This window comes from Tursiops truncatus, chromosome 12 (assembly GCF_011762595.2).
Source record: "Tursiops truncatus isolate mTurTru1 chromosome 12, mTurTru1.mat.Y, whole genome shotgun sequence".
NCBI lineage: Eukaryota > Metazoa > Chordata > Mammalia > Artiodactyla > Delphinidae > Tursiops > Tursiops truncatus.
Window position 1 is genome coordinate 89,145,672 of NC_047045.1, and position 13,582 is coordinate 89,159,253.

At 47.1% G+C, this 13,582-nt stretch overlaps 1 protein-coding gene across 17 annotated transcripts in view; it reads left to right on the top strand.

The window, feature by feature from the left end:
• Nucleotides 1–4,344: 4,344 nt before the first annotated feature.
• Nucleotides 4,345–13,582, top strand: part of FAM120B (family with sequence similarity 120 member B) — a 106,465-nt gene continuing 97,227 nt past the window's right edge. For 13 of the 17 annotated variants that reach the window (XR_012324997.1, XR_012324999.1, XR_012324998.1 and 10 more), the window contains exon 1: nt 4,345–4,433. The gene's annotated coding sequence lies outside the window, so the exon portion shown is untranslated. Of the gene's footprint in view, nt 4,434–4,822; nt 4,976–5,035; nt 5,215–13,582 lie in introns of those variants that run through there. The other 4 variants (XM_073789861.1, XM_073789862.1, XM_073789850.1 and 1 more) reach the window with 4 other exon arrangements.

Here is a 13,582-nt window from a genome sequence, read left to right on the forward strand (position 1 = left end):
AAGGCACAATGTGCCCTCCATCTTTCTGCCCCACCTTTCCTGCCTTGCTGGCTTCCAACATGGGTTAGCTGTCTCCTGTGATTGCATGAAGCCTGCAGGGACCCAAGAAGTCACAAATAGACACAAGGACGGCCAGTAGAGGAAGAGGACAATGTCTTTCTGTGTGATGCTCTTTGTTCAGTGACAAAACGATTCTGTAATAGTTACTGCGGATCAGCCACATAGAAGTCAGCATGTTTTAACAGTTGTAGCTTTTCTTCTTTCCCAGTTTTTGGGAAACGTTTTACTGTCTCTTAATTCCCAACTTCTCCCTACTTTCAACCTACAGTTTTCTTTTTCTCTTCCTTTCTTTTTGTCCCTGTTTTTCTCTCTTATGTAAATCCTTCATCCCCAAACTGATAAATCTGACGTGTACAGTAGGGCACAGGAAAGTGTCTACAGGTGGTATGAAGCAGAAGGTGGGGAAAAGGATGTGAAGAGTCTCATGTAAGTCTTTGTGCTCCTTTTACACTGATTTCAATGTACAACTTTCCTTTTAGATCCTAGGAAAGAGACCTGGGAGTAATCGCTGGCTCTTCCTTTCCTTCACCGTAGTGTATGTAGTCGTAAAAAATGTTAAGAAGCCATTAGAATGTAGAAAGATTCGAGTTTGAGTAATAATTGTGCCACTTACTACCATTGTACTAGTTACTTAATCACTTCTTAAAACTTATAATAGTTTCCTTTTATCAAAGTAATATACTTACAGATTTTAAAATTCAAATAGTACTTCTAGATTTACAAAAAAATAGCAATTTCCTACATCATGCATTCCCACTCCCAATTCTTTCCTTTCTAACTCGTAGCTACTTCTTTTGAAATTTACTCGTACTTTTAAAAAACTTTCTAATGCTATGTCTTTTTCAGTTGTGTACATTGTCTACAGACTTCCTAACTCTAGAAGATGAAGGTTTAACACTTCCACCTGATTTCCTAGACACACGCATATTTATGAACGCATAGAAGATCACCTCCCATTTTTTCAAAAATAATTATAGCATCCTTTTGATTAAATTACCATTCAGCATTTACCTCATTAAAATTATGGAATCATTATTCACAGCTGAGGCATATGCCACGATTACGTTTTCTTTTTTGTACAATTTTGTCTTTACTGGATTCAACAATTGCCAAATTTATTTGCTTATTGACCTTTCTATGTACCTATTACATACTGTCACCAAACTCTGAATATCTCCTTTTAAAACACTCAAGCAGGGCTTCCCTGGTGGCGCAGTGGTTAAGAATCCACCTGCCAATGCAGGAGACATGGGTTCGAGCCCTGGTCCGGGAAGATCCCACATGCCGCGGAGCAACTAAGCCCGTGCACCACAACTACTGAGCCTGCGCTCTAGAGCCCGCGAGCCACAACTACTGAGCCTGTGAGCCACAACTACTGAAGCCCATGCGCCTAGAGCCCATGCTCCGCAACAAGAGAAGCCACCACAATGAGAAGCCCGCGCACCGCAATGAAGAGTAGCCCCCGCTCGCCACAACTAGAGAAAGCCCGCGCGCAGCAACGAAGACCCAATGCAGCCAAAAATAAATAAATAAATAAAATAAATTCAAACAAACAAACGAAATAACACTCAAACATCTCAGGCATTCCATGGACTGGCTTTTTCCTGGAGATGTGTCTCTAGCTTTCTCCTGGGATTTCCCACCTCTCTCTTCACTTGGATTCCCTACTGTCCGGGTCCTAAATATTCCTTTTTCTTGGCCTCTTAGTTTTGGAGAATATCCTCCAGCAGGTATCTGAGATAAGGTATTTGGTAGAAAATATTTTTGAGCTGCATATCTGAAAATATTCCACCCTCACAATTATAACTAATATTTTGATTTTGAGTAGAATTCCACGTTAGAGTTATTTTCTTCAGAATTTTGAAATTTAGCGCTCCACCGAATTTCAGTTTCCTGTAACTCTACTGAGACTTTCCATGCCATGCTGGTTTCCACTCCCTAAATGCGACCTTTCTGTTTTTCCTTATGGAAGATCTTTAAGGTCCTTCCGCTGCCCCTGGTGTCCTGACATTTTGTGATGATGTGCTTTCACGTGGGTCTTCATAGGCTTCTTGTGCTGGGCGTTTGGTGGGTCCTTTCCACAGGAGAGCATGTCTTTTAGATCCGGGAACTGTTCTTGAATTATTGCTTGAATAATGTCCTCTACTTCATTTTTCTGTCCTCTTTCATGTAACTCCTATTTTTCAGATGTCAAACTTCTTAATTTTCTAATTTTCTTATGTCTTTCTCTTTCTCCATCTTTTTCTCTTTGTTCTGTTATCTGAGAGATATCAAATTTATCTTCTATCAGTTTTTAAGTTTAAATTACTGCTTCTTAAATTTTCAAGAGCACATTTTCTGAATGTTCTTTTATATACTTTTTTTCCCTTCCCTGGTATATGATCCAGAGACTGCAGACCATGAAGTTTTTTATAATATTTTCTCTCTCCCTAGTTTCTGTTTGTTCCCTTTTTTGCTGTCTTCCTCAAACGTCTGTTGGTCTCGGTCATCTGTGCACATTCAGGAGGGGCAGAGCCGAGTGCCGCCGAGTGGCAGGGCTCACACAGGGTGGTGAATGGGGCTGTGGTCGGCCTGCCTCCTCTGCCTCCACCGTCTGGCTCCGGGGGTCTGCACTGTCTGTCAGTGTGAGGCTCCTGCTCCTACAGTCCGGGATGCGTGGCTTCTCCCTCACACCGCCTGAATCCCTACCTCCATCGCTGTCCTCCGTTTGCCCCTTCTGCCTACAAGTCCTTCTTCTTCTAATCCTGCCTCAGGCCCAACCCGCCCTTCCAGGCTCAGCTCGCACATTGTCTCCTTGCTGCCTTCTTCATCCATGTGTTCTAAGACTTTATGTGTCACTTGTTCCCTGACACCTGAAGTGTGTGTTTGTCTCCCCAACCACCCGTGCACTCAAGGCTTGAGACCATTTCACATACTGTTGGTGCGACCCTATGGCACCCAACAAGTATTAGGTGCTGAGCACTCTTTACTGATTTTAGAAAAAAATATCAACAGGAAATGAAAGCCTTGTAGGCCGAATGAAGAGATTGCTTCCCAAATTATTTAATACATACATATGGTGTCACTTCAATTTGGTAATGCTTTTTTTTTTTTTTGGTGGGGGGGCGGGTAGATTCTTAGTTCCCTGACCAGGGATCGAACCCATGCCCCCTGAAGTGGAAGGTGAGTCCTAACCACTGGACCACCAGGGAATTCCCATCAATGTGGTAATACTTTTTGAGTGCTTGATCTTCAAGAGACCCTGCAGGAACAATATTTGACCATCTTATTTCCCTGATGGAAGCCTCCAGCTCCCTGGGGCTTGCAGCAGCCCTCCTGAGATAGGTCATATGTAAAGATAGGTTTTGAGATGCATCTTAAATAACTTGATATTATTAATTGAAGTTTGTCAAGTATTTACTTAAAAAATAAGTTAGATTGGTTTCAAAGTTATTCTTCTGTCATAACACTTGGCTACCAAAATGTTCTCTTGGTTGTAGAGAAAAGGGTGGTGTTGTGACCAGAGAAATGGGAATTGTGTATAATCTGAAGCCTGCCTATCTCCCAGCCCAGGGGAGCATGTCCTTAATGGGAACCTTGCTGGCCTTAAAGCAGCTGCAGAAACGAAGTCGAAGCGGTGGCTACCAGAGTCCAAACTCCTTAACGTGAGACGCAGACACCGCACGACCAGGCAAGCGCGTCCTCGCTTCCTCCCCTCCTCCACTGCCGTGGCTGCCCGCCCCGGAGCTCTCATGCCCCGTTCCAGACCGCAAGCCTGCCCACTAAAACTGTGGGCTCCAGAATAGTTAGGGTGGCCGCCGCCGTCACAGCAATGCTAGCAAGGCTCCTCTCTACCTAGCGCTTGCTGTGCTCTGCTGTGTCCTTGGTCAGCCCAGGCTGGAAAGCACCGCCCTCCTCCAGACAGGACAGACACCGAGGCCCATGGTCGAGGTGGACAGCGCGCCAAGGTCCCTTGGCTGGAAAAATCCACCCGCTCTGGACCCCCCGCCGCCTGCCTCCCGCGGGGCCCGGGCTCACGGCCAGCCTGCCGCCTCCTAACAGCCCACACCGCCCTCCCTGCGCTCTTCCGCCAAACTGCGGCGTCAGGGCCCGGGCTCGCGTGTCCGCACCACCAGTGGCCCATAGCGCCAGCGGGAGCCGAGCGAGGCGTGACCCCGACCTCCACGCACCGCGCGGTTTCCGAGGCAACGGGCGCTGCGCCGGCGCATCGCGCTTCCCGGCGCCTCTGGGGCCCGGCCGCGCAGACCCCGCCCACCGAGTGGGCGGGGCGGTTTCTCGAGCGGAAACGCCCGAGCGGAAGCGGAAGTGCTCGGCGGCTGCGGCGGGCCGAGGGCTGCGTGGGCGCGTCTCCGGCTGTGTTGGCGCATCTCTAGGTAGGGCTGGGCCTGTGGGGCCAGCGCGTCTGGGCCGCTCTCGGTCGTCGCCTCGGCGCGGCGGCTGCGCTCGTGGTTCTGCGCCGTCGCGGTCCCTGGGCCGCGTCTCCCTCACCGCATGTCCCCACAGCCGTGCGCCCTGCCTGCTCCTCCAGGTGCCGCCTTGGCCCGACCCCTCCCCGGAAAGAGGTGTGCAGTTCCGGGTCGCCGTGTGGTCCCTGTCGGCCGTACCCCAGGGAGGCGTCCTCTGACCTTTGCACTTGGCGTCTCCGAACTTGGGCGCCTTCCGCATTGACCCGGCTGTCCTGAGCCGGGGCCCCAGCACCCAGCAAGCACCATGCCCTCTGGGGAATAAAGGCCGGCGGGATGACGCCTAGGTGGCTGAGAAGATGATTTGTCCATGTCGGCCAAGGAGGGGCCAGAAGTTTCTATACAGAAGGGGAGGATTCCAGCTGAGTTTCGAATAAGTGGGAGTTGGGAGGTGCCGAGGGGCAAGAGGCCATTCATTCCTTCAGAGGGAACAGAATGTTCAAGACCTGCAGGTTTGAGACTGCCTGACATATTCTGGGAGAGACAGAGCGCTAGAGCTGGGGATGGCAGGAAACTCGGGGGAATTGGGAACAGGGAAGTGATGTGATCGGATCGGAGTGTTAAGAGTCATCTGGCAGGCGTAGGGATGGTGGTGCTGGGTGACTGCATGTGATAAGAGGGCTTTTGCAGCCGTTTAGGGAAGAAGTTTTAGGACTGAAAATCTGGAAATGATAGTGGGGAGAACTTGGAGGTGAGTTTGATGGGGAAAAAGTGAGCTCGTGGTATTTCCAGTGACTTCCACATTTTTGGCTTGAGCGCTTGAGTAGGTAATGCAGAGAATGAGAACAGAATGGGGACAGGTCTGCAGCATCCGGTTCCTCACCTGTCGCCTCCCAAATGTATTACGCTCTGGTTCCTCCATGTCTGGTGTCCTCCTCCTGTTTTGTCCTCCATCTCTGTCATTTCTGAATCGTGGCCTCGCATCTTCATGTGCTCTTTGGCCTGCCCACGTTTGGACCTTTCTGTGAGGAGCTACCACTCCTGCACCACCACAGCCTTCACACATTCTCTATGTGTCGATTTCCCCATCACCCCATCTCTGCCATCTCTAAGCTCTGCCGTAGGGGTTTTCCCCCAGCCTTGCCATTCCTCTGTCACAGGACTGCAGTGGTGCATTCCTTATAGGTTGTGTTCAAGGAAAGCAGTGAGAACACCTTGGCTGTGTCAGGTCGCACACTACTCATCTCCATGCATACCGTTTCCTGACCACCTTACCTCCCAGTTGTCTTTGTGTAATTTCGAACAGACATGTCTGTTTTCCAGACATGGAAATCTCTAATCACTTCTGGCCCTCTGTTTTCTCGTCTGTGAACTGAGAAGACCGCAGTAGGTGTTGGTTGAGGTCACTTACAGTTTTTACTATTCTGAGGTTCTCCCTACTCCCTGAGCCTGAATCAGTGTCATTTATGGGGCAGGTTTACTGTAAAGCTAATGAAGTTCAGGCTTCAGGGGCCTCGCTTTCACGGGCCCCTTTCAAGGCACTGGGAAGGACCTCAGTGGTCTTGTGTTTATAATTGTGTGTCTTTTATTTTTATTTATTTATTTTAAAAAATTTATTTATTTTTGGGCGCGTTGGGTCTTCGTTGCTGCACGCGGGCTTTCTCTAGTTGCAGTGAGCGGGGGCTACTGTTCGTTGCGGTGCGCGGGTTTCTCACTGCAGTGGCTTCTCTTGTTGCAGAGCATGGGCTCTAGGCGCGCGGGCTTCAGTAGTTGTGGCTCGCGGGCTCTACAGAGCAGGCTCAATAGTTGTGGCTCATGGGCTTTGTTGCTCTGCAGCATGTGGGATCTTCCGGGACCAGGGATCAAACCCGTGTCCCCTGCATTGGCAGGCAAATTCTTAACCACTGCGCCACCAGGGAAGTCCCATAATAGTGTATTCTTTTTTAGAAGAGGGACCTCAAATTATGTAAGTTTCAGGCCCTACAGTACTTGGATCCCTACTAAACTGGCCATTAGTCATATCCTGCTGTCTTGGTTTTTGTGTTCTTGTCCTTCAGACTTTCCCCTCCCCACCTCCTACTCCTCCTTGTGTGTGCCTCTTATTGAGGCTTAGAGAGAAAATATGAATGAATGGAGCTGGTCAAACTCCTGCTGTAACCTGGCTTTGGTTTGCTCTTGGGTCAGGAAGAGAGGTGCCAGAGATTGGCAACTTAGCACAGTGGGCAGAATCTTTACAGCAGTGCATGTATTTGATTTGCTTGTCTGCTGGGTTGCCATGTCCTTCCAGAAAAGGTTGAAAGTAAGAAGGGAAGTTCACTTAATTGAGATCATAGAAGCAGCTCTTATCTCTATGGAAACTAGAATCATACACTGGAAATTCATTCAGAGGAATTAATTGCATCCTTATTTTATTAGTTTGAAACTGAGGCAACCCTTATGCTATCAGTTACTTTTATAGAGCTTTATAATAAGTGTGAGTAACTTTTACATTTTCATTTGCTTTTAGAAGGAAATTTCTGTTTCTTTATAAGGTGTTCTGTTGGAAAAGTCTTCAGAGTTAAAACATGTTATTTAAGGTTTAAATTATTTATATAAATATAATAAGATATTTCTAAAGGATTTTATAGTAGTAGTTTAAAATTTGCCAAATTGAGAGGTAAATCATTATCTTATTTTTACAAATAAGGAAATCAGTGATGTACAAAGAGGGTCAGTGATTTGTCTTCAGTCAGCCAGTAAATCAGGACCATTGCTAGCTAAAAAAGCCAGGTCCTAAGCACCCGTTTCCTTATAAACAAGTGTGGTTCAGAGAAGGAGGAGTCCATTTAAGTCAGCTCTTGTTGTCGAGTGCTTACTATAGCATGCACCGAGTTTATACTTCCACATACCTGTCCAGCTGCACGCCCGTGTGCATGCTAGGCTGTAGAAAGTACACAGCAGAGATGGATGCTTTCCCCATCAGTCCTTGAGCCCGAAGAATTAGCTCAGTACAGATTCGTGTAAGTTACTGTAAGTCATTTATAATAAAACGGTCTGCAACCAGGACAAGGGGACAGTAACACTTTGAACAGCAGAGTTTGCTGGATAGTTGAGTTTTGGATTTTTGCCCATTAAGCATCAAAATTTCACATTTAGGATGGAAATCTTTCTAAAATAGAGTATTTCCCTGCTTTCTTTTTAAATTTTTTTTTTAATTTTAAAAACTTTTTTTTTTTTTTTGCGGTACACGGGCCTCTCACTGTTGTGGCCTCTCCCGTTGCGGAGCACAGGCTCCGGACGCGCAGGCTCAGCGGCCATGGCTCAGGGGCCCAGCCACTCCGCGGCATGTGGGATCCTCCCGGACCGGGGCATGAACCGTGTCCCCTGCATCGGCAGGCGGACTCTCAACCACTGCGCCACCAGGGAAGCCCTAAAAACATTTTTTAAATTAAAAAAAAAAATGATTTTTAAATGAAAAAAAATATATTTTTTGGCCACACCACAATAGCGGGATCTTACCCCAGGCCCCATGCAGTGGAAGCGCGGAGTCCTAACCACTGGAGCCATTCCCTACTTTCTTAATAGAGTGTGCTAAATGTGATATGAACTTTCCCTAATCCCTGTGATGTGATCTCAAGTAAACATTTTAAACATAAAATTTGTGATGCAAACAGTGTTAGGGCTCGTTGAGGCACATACAACTGTTTTCCCTGTTATTTGTTTGGAGTTTTTGTGTCTTTCGGCCTCTTTCAGTGTTTTCATCCCTTCGCTTTCCCCAGGTCAGCTGTTAGAGGTTCTGCCCCTTGTCAGTGTGTGCGTGCCTACCTCAAATGCTCTTTCCACACTTTTCTTCGCTGTGGACGTAGGAGCTAATTGTTAGAACTATGTAGAAGAAGAATTTATAGGTGATAAATCGGAGCCTGAGAAGTTGTTTATGAATGAATTGTTTCAGTTGTACTTGTGAATTTTAAAATTTATGTTGGAGTCTTATCCTGAATTCTGGATACATGAGGCATAAGTTTTTGTAGGTGGCAGACATTTTCCTTTTCTATGTTCATTGACTTGAAGGGGTTTTGTAGCGCTGCAGTCGGGTGCGGAAAGGCCCAAGGTCCAGCCTTCTGGGTTGCTCCTTCAGTCCAGCCTTTCTGTTGGGCCCCTGGGACTGGGAGGACCTTCAGAAAGGAGCGCTCTGGGCTAAGCGCGTGCCCCGCAGGCTGACTCTGCCACGCGAGTTGGTGTTCCGCGCGTGCCGGCAGCAAGTGCAGTGTTGGGGTGGGGGCTCCCCTAGTGAGAGGAACCGGTTTCGGAGGCAGGTGGATTCAAATCCCGGCTTTGCCGTTGCCGTCTGTGACCTCAGGCAGGTGACTGAGCAGCTCACACTGCTGGCTGCCGCCCAGCAGCCGTTCGTTCCTGCCTTCGTCGCTGGCAGGCGTGCCCCACAGTGGAGTCCGAGCAAAACTTGATAGCGTGCCAGTGGGACGAGAGGGGTGTCTGCCGTGGGGCTCGTAGAATAAGCTGCACATATTTAAAGTGTACGGCTTGGTGCGTTTTGACATGTGTTTGCACACCCGCAGGCTTCTTTCCTGACGGACCCTGAGCCTTTGCTCCTTCTTTCAAGGTGCATGTCTTAGGGACTTCGTCTTGCTGGTTGCTGTGCCTACAGCTGCTAGATCTCTGGTATATCGGGGAGGGTGGGGGAGCAGAAGAGCCTCTCTGTACCCTCCTTTGTCTTTTGCAGCAGGAAACAGGGCTCTGCCTCCCTGCAGCGTTGGGGTTCTTCCACATCCACATGAGGGAGGGTGCTGGGCTTTGCGGGGGGGTAGCTGGTTTTCCCCAGTCGGGCCTGCCTCTCTCCCTCCTCCACAGCACAGGCAGGGCAGTGCTTCTAAAATGCGCTTGCTTAAGAGCCCTGAGCAGCACCTGCTTTCCCTTAGGATGAAGTGTGCACGTGTGTGTGGCTGTGCAAACTCTGGTCGCTGCGCCTCTTCGTCTCTCTAGACTCTTCTTCCCTTACTGCAGAGGTTCTGGCCAGACTGAGGGGTTTTGTTTTTGTTTTTTTCCCCCATTTTCCACGTTGAAGAACACATTTATAATACAGTAAATAAAGTACAGGTTAAACTACCTAATAGAACAGATATTTTAAGCACCTTAGAAACACTGATTTAATAATTAAAAAGACACCTTATGGACTTAAAAAAGATTCATCCCTTATTCCTCTTGCTTACGCGCCCCCATCCGCCTACTCTCCCCTCTCCCTCTGGCTGTGCCTGCCGGCTCTTCTGCCTCATGTCAGGGCCGCTTGGAATGCGCTTCCTCAGGATGGCCGTCGTGGATCCCAGGTCTGGGTTGGGTCTTCCTGCTGAATATTCTGCACGCCCTCCGCTTTTCTCTGCCCTACAGTTATGCCCAAGTGATCATTGCTTGTTGGAGGCTTTCCTGCTGGAGCATAAGCTGCCAGAAGGCAGGGACCCTGTCTGTCTTAGCCATGGCTCCACGGCTGCTGTAGCGATGACACAGGTAGCTGCTGAATGAGTAAACCTGACTTATGTCTAAATAAAGTTACCTGGTGTCATTGAGGAGAAGTAAGTGTGAATGAGTTACAACTACAGTTAGGCACAAATGACCAATATGTGCTTTTGCGTTGACTCAGCAGTTTCACACCTAAGATTAATCCCAAGGAAATGATCAGAGATGGTGTGTTCAGAGATGTGTATTCACGGATGTGACTGACATTCTTATTTATGGCATAGGGCATTGGAAATGAATGTTCAGCAGTAGGGTTAGATAACTCCTATTATGTCTACATGGTGCAGCCATTAAAAGTGACACTGCAGGAGGTTAACATTACGACTTGGGAACATATTCATAATAAACTAAGACACAGAAGTAGATTATAGAAAAGCATGATCCCAATTTTTAGTAACAATGAATAACTAAAAAAACTAGAAATATGTACTCAGATGTTTGTTGTAGTCACCCTTGGAAGGTGAGATTATGAGTAGTTTTTTTCTTTTTGTGCTGCCCTGAATTTTCTGCAAAGAACATGGCTACTTTTTTAATCAGAAAAAAATTTTTATAAATAAGTACGTTCCTGATATTAAAAAGTAATATAGGTTGTAAAAATCATAAATACAGTAAAGCCTGACTAAAATTTATATGGCTTTGTTTTAAATTTTGAGATAATTTAATAATTTTGACTTGTGCTGGGCTTATTTCACTGAACTGTAGCAACTAATGAAAAATGATGACCAAATTTATAATATAAATAAAATTGCATCACAGCAATTGAGTCTTACAAACCTCATTTTGCATATAAGAAGAATGAAGTAACTTGCTCCAAGATTCACTGCTAGTAAGTGGAGGTTAGAATTTCAACTCAGCTCAGTTTTGTTGTAGAGCCTTCCCTTCTGTCAGCAGTGCTGTGCTGCCCAGCGTTCTGTCTTTTTCCCTAGGACGCAGCCAAGAGGGGTCGAGCTCCCAACTCGGTGCATCTGCCACGCACGGTTTTCTGAATGTTGGCGTCAGTGGTCATGGCCAGACTGTGGTCCGGAAGGCCCTCCAGGGAGGGCACCCTGAGTCTGGAGTCGTGACGGCTGTAGGCTTTCCATTTCCACTTTGAGTAAACTTTATTGAGGTTGAAGTTAGTGTTAAAATATCCCTCTGACACTTGTTAAGACAGTGAGAAGGACTCTCTTCAAGACTTGAGTGGTGAGAGAGGTGGGCTCAAGTTCGAACACAGCACAGACACGGGGGGATTGAGAGCCTGCAGCAGAGGGAGGGTCGCTGCGACTGGAGGGCGGGGGAGCAGTTAGATCAGATCTTGAGGCGGGTCACGTGTCAAGGGTGGGGTTACTCAAGCTGACTCAGCAGGAATCTGGCTAAACTTGGTAAGGATGAACTTGCAGCTCAAGGTGGAGGCCTGTCGAGAAGAGGGCCCAGGAGCCTGAGTTTGGTCAGGGAGAGCGTGTCGGCCAGTAGTTCCGCTTGTCCCGTGTGGAGGCCTCTGACAGCAGGGAGAGCAGCCTGGTGCAGCCGCCCGGACCACCTGCGGTGAACCGCAGCCCTGGCTGTGAATTCCAGTGAGCGCTGGGCAGTTGCCGTGTCTCGTGTGCTGGCCTGGGACACATGTTCATCCCTGAATTTTCAGTCCCTGTTCTTACCCTGCTGTGTTGAAAGGGTCCCTGTAAATTCCTCTTTTTAGCTGAGGCTAATGGGGAGGAGAGGAGAGAGCAGACTTCAGATCCTCCACTTAAAGGTGTGAGGGGCCTCATGAGAGGGCCCACGCCCCGGGCAGCAGGTTACCACTGGGAGAACAATGGTCCAAGAGTCAGACACGGAGCATGGAAAAAGAGGACTGTATGTTCTTCACTGAATCCTGGGACATTGTCCAAGAGATTCTTCCAATATTCAGTTTTCTAACAGAAGGTCCCTCTCTGTTTTACTTTGCTGTTTACTCTTCATGAGAGCTCAAACACTGTGATGTTACACGTTAACTTGTAGATTTTTGTCTTGTAGAGACATTATTTCTGTCTGATAAAGATCTATCCAAAGGTTATGGTTCTATTTCTGGAGGACATTAACCCAATTCCTCTCCAACTTTAAAAAGCTCACTTTGGTCGGCCAGCTCTTCAGATGCGCTCGGAACTGGCTTCCTGTCTTACGGTTTCTTTCATTAATTTATATTTGCATGGGTTATGTCTTTTCACCTTTGAACATTATGCCTTGACACCTTTGGGATGCTGGATGTGGCTCAAGGTGGCCACAACTGCTGGTACTGGTTGCCTACAAACACTGCTCCATGGGGGGCAGGGTGTGTGCCCTGGGCTGTCCATGGGTCCACTGTTGCTGTGTCCAGAGTGACTCTCCATGTGTAGCTTTTGACCCCGTTCTCTCAGTGGCAGATAGGGTGCATATGTGTTTTGCTGCCTCTCTCTTCATTTCTCCAAGTGTTTGTCAGTTGAAAGACTGTGAATAAAGGAGCTTCTGGGCTTCTCCTTCCTCTTCTCTGCAGGCCTCATTTACTGGTAACCCAGTACATTGGGATTGGTCCGGTTGTAAGGAGAACAGAGCCATTGCTAGGAGCGAGGCCTCCTCCCGTGTCACACACTCTAGCTGTACTTGTGCACCTGCTGCTCTTTCCTAAAATCTCCTGCACTGATGCTTTGTTTCCCAGACCAGTTTGTCAGCTACTCAAGGGCAGACTCTACTCTGTACTCTTTGCCCACAGTTGGAGTCTATAAACTTGTTGATTCCTGATTTCTCTTTATACACTTGCCCTTTGATGCCTTTATCTATTTATTCGTTCACAAGTGCTTGCCAGGCCCTCATGTGCCTGATACTGTGCTGGGTGTTAGGGATCTGACAGGGTGACATCTTCTGCCCTGAGGCCCACGTTAATGCACGTGACTCCCAGACTGTATTTTGGGCAGTGGGACTCCTACCTAGTGAGACATAACTTTTGTTTTCCAGGCAACAGTTATCTAGATAATGACAATTTCCTGTATAATTTGCAGGTAGAATAAATGAAATTTTATATACGTGTGTGTATATATACGTATAATTTTACAATATATATATTGTATAATCATATTATATGTATTTGCAGTCATCTTAAAAACTACCTTTAGAGTATATGTTGTTAGCAATAAAAGGCGTAAAAAAACAGAAGAAAGTTGTTTAAAAAGGTAATATCCAGATTTCTCTTTTTAAGCATCTCCTTTCACACCACACTGACTGCATTGATGGTGGGCTAACACTGCATTAATGCTTTGAAGAGCCGAAGTGCCGGAAGGCATCCTCTAATGCCCAAGTCCCCAAACCTTTGCCTATCCAAAATTGTCTTTGTGAATGCCATAGAAGAGCACATTGTAACATAACATTCCTGAGGTAATTTGTGATTCAAACTGTGAGAAATTGGCAGTGTGAAAGACAGGAAAAACCAGTACATGTTTAAAAAATAGTGAGCTTTTCACTGCTGGGGTAAGCAAGGAGGAAAAACATTTGAATAAAATCAAAGCAGAGGCTGAGCCCGACTTCTTGCAAAATAAAGAGGAGAGTGTTTCAAGAAACTCAGTGTTGTCACTTGCAGTTTTAGTAGAAAAATGCTTGAAACAAAAATGTCTTTTTATCGGTGAGGGAAG